The following is a 6,000-nucleotide window of genomic DNA, read 5'->3' as shown; positions in this document are numbered from 1 at the left end:
GAGCAGACATGGAGTCACACCGACAGGCTTCATCCTCTGGTGTCTGAAACACAGCAGGGACAAGAGTGCAGCACATATGAGCATCAGACCAGAAGGACACATGTATGTTAACAAAAATCCTTTTTGATGGGTCTATAAAGTAAAAGATGGCTGTCAGATGTACAATAGAAACCTCATCAGTCATAAGGGGACCTCCAGGTCTTTGAGACACGGGCATGAGACTGCTGCTCCCTGGTCTGTGACAGAGCATCAAGCTCCTCTTCACCAGGAGTAGAGCTTGACAGAGAGGCAGAGCGGTAAACAGAGCTGCAGGTCTGCTCTCCTCTGGACCAGGCTGCTAGAAACCAGCAGAACTTTCCCAGTAAAGGTCAAAGGTCACATGGACACAAACACTAAACACCTAAAGGAAACTTCCTGTAACACATCTGAGCTGAAGTTAGACACTGATACATGTTTGGAGAGTTTGACTTTCGTTTCTGCTGATAAACTCAGACGGTTGAACCATCTTCACTGAGAATGTTACACATTTATGGCTGCAGGTATAACATGAGATGCTGACTGCCAGAATGAGCTCAGAAGAACAAAAGGCAGAAGAGGCTTGAGTAACGATGTGAGATTGAATGAGATTCTCTCTAAGGAAACGCAGAGAAAACAGCACCATTCGACCTTAATAACTAAATCTGTGGATTAGCAGCAGCAGCATCATTCAGACTAAGCCTCACGGCCCAAAGGAGGCCGGGTGAGTGAGCTTCTTCATAGTGCAGGGCCCTGGAATGAGACTCTGTGAGTGTGTGAGTGTGGGAGGTTTCATGCTCACTTCACACCAAATTTCTTGTCACAGCTTTGAGGAAAACATAAATACTCTCTGCTGTCAGTTTGTTAAAGTACGGAATGAAGTTTGAGAACACACAGGGTAAAAATGAGGACAGACTGAAGGACGGAGGCAGTGAGCTAACGTCCTGCACGCTCTAGAGGGCGCTAAGCCCAGTGCACTGCCTGTGTGTGTGTGTGTGTGTGTGTGTGCGTGTGTGCAGGGACCCTGGGGACTCTCCAGTTGCAGGCCTGCAGACTGGCTGGCACCCTCAAAGTAGCTTCTTCATCCTGGAGACAGCTGTTGTCTCTGTGACGACACGATCGGCCAATGAGGGGGCTGGAGGGTGGAGGGCAGGGGGCGGGGCAGAGGGTGTGGAGAGCAGGCAGGCATGTGTGTCTGTGTGTGTGTGTGTGTGTGGGATCATGTGAAGGCAGATCTACTTGTAAACAAACACAGATTAATAAAACAATAAAACATAAAAATAGATAAGTGCAAATGTTTATGAAGGAAAAGAAGAAACAAGAAAAAGAAAAGAAAAGGAATGACTAGAAATGAGTATTTGTGTGTGTGTGTGTGTGTGTGTGTGTGTGTGTGTGTGTGGACGTTTACAAATGAGGTCAGGCAGAGGTCAAGGCCAGCATCGATGAGCATGAGGACACAAAGGACAAAGAGATAAACATCAAACTCTGAGGCATCGCTGCAATAACTGAAGATCAAAACTCAATAAAATGAGAACAAGGTTCTAACTACCTTCATCACACGAGCTGCAGACTGATGAGAGAGGACACCCGGAAGTTACTATAGGATAGAGATCCATGAGAACATACAGAGGGTTCAGGGTCAAAGGTCAGAGGTAAAGTTATTAGCATGTAGCTAAACTTCTCTCTCTTTATGTCTCTTCATGCGCTTACGATTTCTTGTGACCTGAAGTTCTTTTATCTACCTTTTGTTGAACGCACTTAATTGAAGTCGCTTTGGATAAAAGCGTCTGCTAAATGACCGTAATGTAATGTAATGTAATGTAGAGGAGCTTTAGAGGCTCTAACACGTGTCCATGGATCCATCAGGGTGCGTTCAAAGACCTGCTGACTCCTCTCCTCCATTTCCATGGTGTTCTCTCTCTGGATCCTCAACTTCCATTGAGACTTGACTTTAGCCCCCCAAAATCTTAAGGCCCCACTTCGGGGGGTTGATCACCCACAACCCCCCTGGCTGTTCCTCTGACTTCCTGGTCAGACAGTCATTTGTCAGTATTAAGGTGGATCATGTGGGGAGCCAGCGTAGGTACGGAGGTTAGGGCGCAGCAGTTGGGTAAACAGTGTTCAGGGTGTGGATTTCAGGCCGGCTGCTGCTGGCCTCACCTCAGGGTAAACACAGGCAGCGTCCACGCTCGCCGCTCAGCCACCAAACTCAGTTTACGTTAGAAAACCTTCTGCCTTTCCAACTCAATCTCTGAAGCTCACACTGAGAGGAGGAGGAGGAAGAGGAGGAGTGAGCTGACAGATGAAGATGCCGTGTTCATATTGCCATGCGGGGTCCTGTCTCAGTGCTGGATGCAGGAACACACAGAAGTCTGCAGATGTTTGAGAAGTGTTGAATCTCTGGTACAGCATGAACACAAACTAGTCTCCTGAATCAGGACAGGATGAGAAGTAAATCCCACGTAAACAGTAAATCACACGTTATCCTCTCTCTGCCAGGTTTCATCCTGGTTGGCTCGCGGTCGGAGGCTCCCGTTTGATATCAGAATTCCCACCGGGCTGTAAGGCATCCACTCGCTAAGGCCGAACAGAGGAAATGACTGAAAAGGTCACGACCTCTCAGGCAGCAGGTTCAAGTCCACTCAGAGGGTCACACACACACACCGAGTAAGTCAGTACATCCAAAGCCCTTCTTCTCCATAACCTCTGTAAAGTGACGGTCCTAGTTTGATCAGATCTCATCATCTCCATCTCTGTGTGTTCCTCTGTCCGTGTGTAGATGTTTGTGTGCTCCTCTTCAGGACTGTAGGTCTTTGAATGGAACCTTAGTGACTCTTTACAATATAGAAGCTTAACAACAGAGTAACCTTGGAGACAAAAGCAGATAAAACAAGAAAAAGTGAAGAAGTTAAAAGCAGGAAGTTGAAGTAACCTGAGGAAGAAGGAGGCGGGATGTTTGCTGAGCTGCTCTGTGGTTTGTGTTGACGTTGAACTTGTCGTCCTGGTGAACGTATAGTCTGCAGTCGGACTCTTGGCTATCTCGTTTCCAAACAGCGGGGACTCGCCGCGCGGCTGACGAGATGTTCAATGATGCTCGGGTTTCAGCGGTTGTCCCCCCCCGGCCCCCCCGGGTCGGGCCTGGTCAGTGGGCTGTGGGCCCCTGGGAGCGTTTCGTAATCCCAACCTGAGCGTGCAGGGTGGCGCTCGTCCTCTCACAGCTCAGCGCCGCGTGTTAACAGAGAGATTGTTAAAGACGAAGAGGGGGTCAACTTTCTGCCTGTTTGGTCTCATACATTTAAAGTGTTTTGGGGTTTTGAGCTAAATCAGCTGAGGGAGGGAGCTCAAGCTGGACCCTGTTTACAGCTAATGAGATCTTGACTAAATGAGAGTTTGCTTTCCTGGGATAACAACAAAATGTAAGACTTTGGTTTCCTCCTAATCCAAGGGAAACAGTTAGCAAAAGCAACACTGCTGCTCGTTCTCTCCTGGCTGCTGCGGCGGCTGAGGGTGTAATGGACATCTCAGTCTGTAGGGGTCACTAGTGGAGTCTCTGATTGGATTTGGTCTTTGCTTACATGGTGAAAAACAAAGTCTTCTATGTTTTGGTTGCTGTCACACATTTTATATGTAAATGCTGGATGTCCCTAAATGACGTAACGAGCCGCCGTGTACGGAGCGAGCGAGCGGCGAACGCGACGACGCGTCCTCAGAGTTCTGTCCCAAGACTTCAGTGCCTCTGGGTGGGAATGCCAGCTATGGAAACGTTCTAAGCCCCCAGAGCAGATTCCACCTTTAAATAGCACCGCGGGTGAAGAGAGACGCTATGAGGCCGCATCGCTGCTTTCTGCAGGAATTTACACGTTCGTTGGCTAATTGGCGGTTTGTTCATAGCAGCGCTGGACCGAATGGAGACACGTTAATATTTATAATATCTGTTTCTAAGGACGCACGGCTCTGACCTTTGACCTGCTTACTGATGGTCTCTGGTGAGGTTTGCAAGGGAGGAACTAAACACCTAAAGGAAACTTCCTGTAACACATCTGAGCTGAAGTTAGACACTAAAACATGTTTGTAGAGTTTGACTTTAGTTTCTGCTGATAAATCCAGACGGACTGAACCATCTTCACTGAGATACATGTTACATGTTACACATTTAGGACTGCAGCTCTGCTGATACACACCAGGTATTATATGAGCTGCTGACTGCCAGGATGAGCTTAGTAGAACAGGTAATATGTAAACAGAGTTGAGGTGGTGTTTCCCTGTGAGCATTTAAGGGGCTTTGATTTGACTCTGGTGATAATTTCATGAATAATTAAGACAGAAATGACTTCTGTAGAAGTTTAGTGGATTCTCTAAACCACATGCCGGTTTTAGACAATATTACTATGGTGACAGCATGCATACCAATTGGCCTATGGAAGTAGTAAAAACTTTATACGCATAAACGATTAAAACAACTTTTAAAATTCTTCTCTCAAACCCTTTTTTGCAGTGAGCGTATGAATGTGAAGCCTGAGTGCTGAGAGCAGGAACCTGAACTGTACAGCTGTTGGCTGGGGGGGGGGGGGGAATAGGAAGTAACCTGTAATTTAAGGCCCCCCACCCCCAACCTATCAGTGAGGCCTGTGGAAGAGGAGAGACAAAACATATCGATATATGAAGAATCTTTGCTTTTTTTAATATCCCAACTTTATAATGCAATATAGAGATAGTGTGTGTGTGTGTGCGTGTGAGGGGGAGAGAGAGAGAGAGAGAGAGAGAGAGAGAGAGAGAGAGAGAGAGAGAGAGAGAGAGAGAGAGAGAGAGAGAATCTATAAACCCCTTCTGGAGGTTATAGTCAGGCCGATTCACACAGCTTCTTCTTCTCTTTCATCATCCAGACCACACACACACACACACACACACACACACACACACACACACACACACACACACACACACACACACACACACACACAGGCCTGGTAGGATCCAGGGCCCTCATTCTGTCCTGGCCGAGTGCCGGACTGCAGAGGGCAGGACGGCGCCTCCGAGACTTACAGGGCGAAATTCAGTGCGTTCACAGCTCGGTGTGTGAGTGGAGGGTGGGATTAAAATCTGGAGTTTCTCTAAATCCGCTGAGCCAAGGGAGAGAAAACCTCTCTGCTTTTTCCTGTTATCTGAATATGAGCTGGAAACACTTCACGGTAGATCGGAGGCCTACAGAGCGCCGCTCACATACACAATGAATGACAAAAACTAATAAATAAATAAGCCGAATATTTGAGGGGAATTCCAGGTTCCCTGAAATAAAGACTATAACCCAGACTGTTCACTAAGATTACTAAATTATGATGGGAGTACTGGAGCAGACGTCTGAGCTCCCTGCTGCTCACTCCCTACACACCTTACAGGAGCTTCTTCCTCTGTGGTGTTTGTGGTCCCACTGGGAATCAAACCCTCGACCCTGACAGAGGAAATGTCTCATCTCACCACCTGGGACACTTGATCCCGGTCAAATCTGCGGATTTAAATGGGTTTAAATAGGGGGGGTGGAGGGGGGGTTGAACTGCTGAAGGGCATTCTGGGAAGTGGTTGAGCTGAGGCCGTCCTTATGGCTCTCAATGAGAAATGACCAGAGTCTGACAGGAGCCAACTGTGGCTGACAGCCCCCCACACACACACACACACACACACACACACACACACACACACACACACAACACACACACACACACACACACACACACACATCCTCATCAAATCTCTCCCACTTCCATTCTGTTTTTTTTCTTCCATAATTTTGTTTTGGAAAAACACGGGCTCGTATTTCGTCTGTCTGAGAGCCACCGCCGCTCCTTGGCTTTCATGTGTGCGTCCCGCTCGGCCCACCACCACTCACAGACCTTTGTTTGGCCACTGCACATTTTGGCAGCCAGGCAGGTGCTGATAGGGACAAACTCCATAACGGCGAGCTCGCGGCGTGCCAGAGGCCTCGCTAAT

Source organism: Genypterus blacodes, unplaced genomic scaffold (genome assembly GCF_046128005.1).
Source record: "Genypterus blacodes isolate CSIRO-AG114 ecotype Tasmania unplaced genomic scaffold, CSIRO-AGI_Gbla_v1 ptg000015l_1, whole genome shotgun sequence".
NCBI classification, from domain to species: domain Eukaryota; kingdom Metazoa; phylum Chordata; class Actinopteri; order Ophidiiformes; family Ophidiidae; genus Genypterus; species Genypterus blacodes.
Note: the sequence above shows the minus strand (reverse complement) of the source record.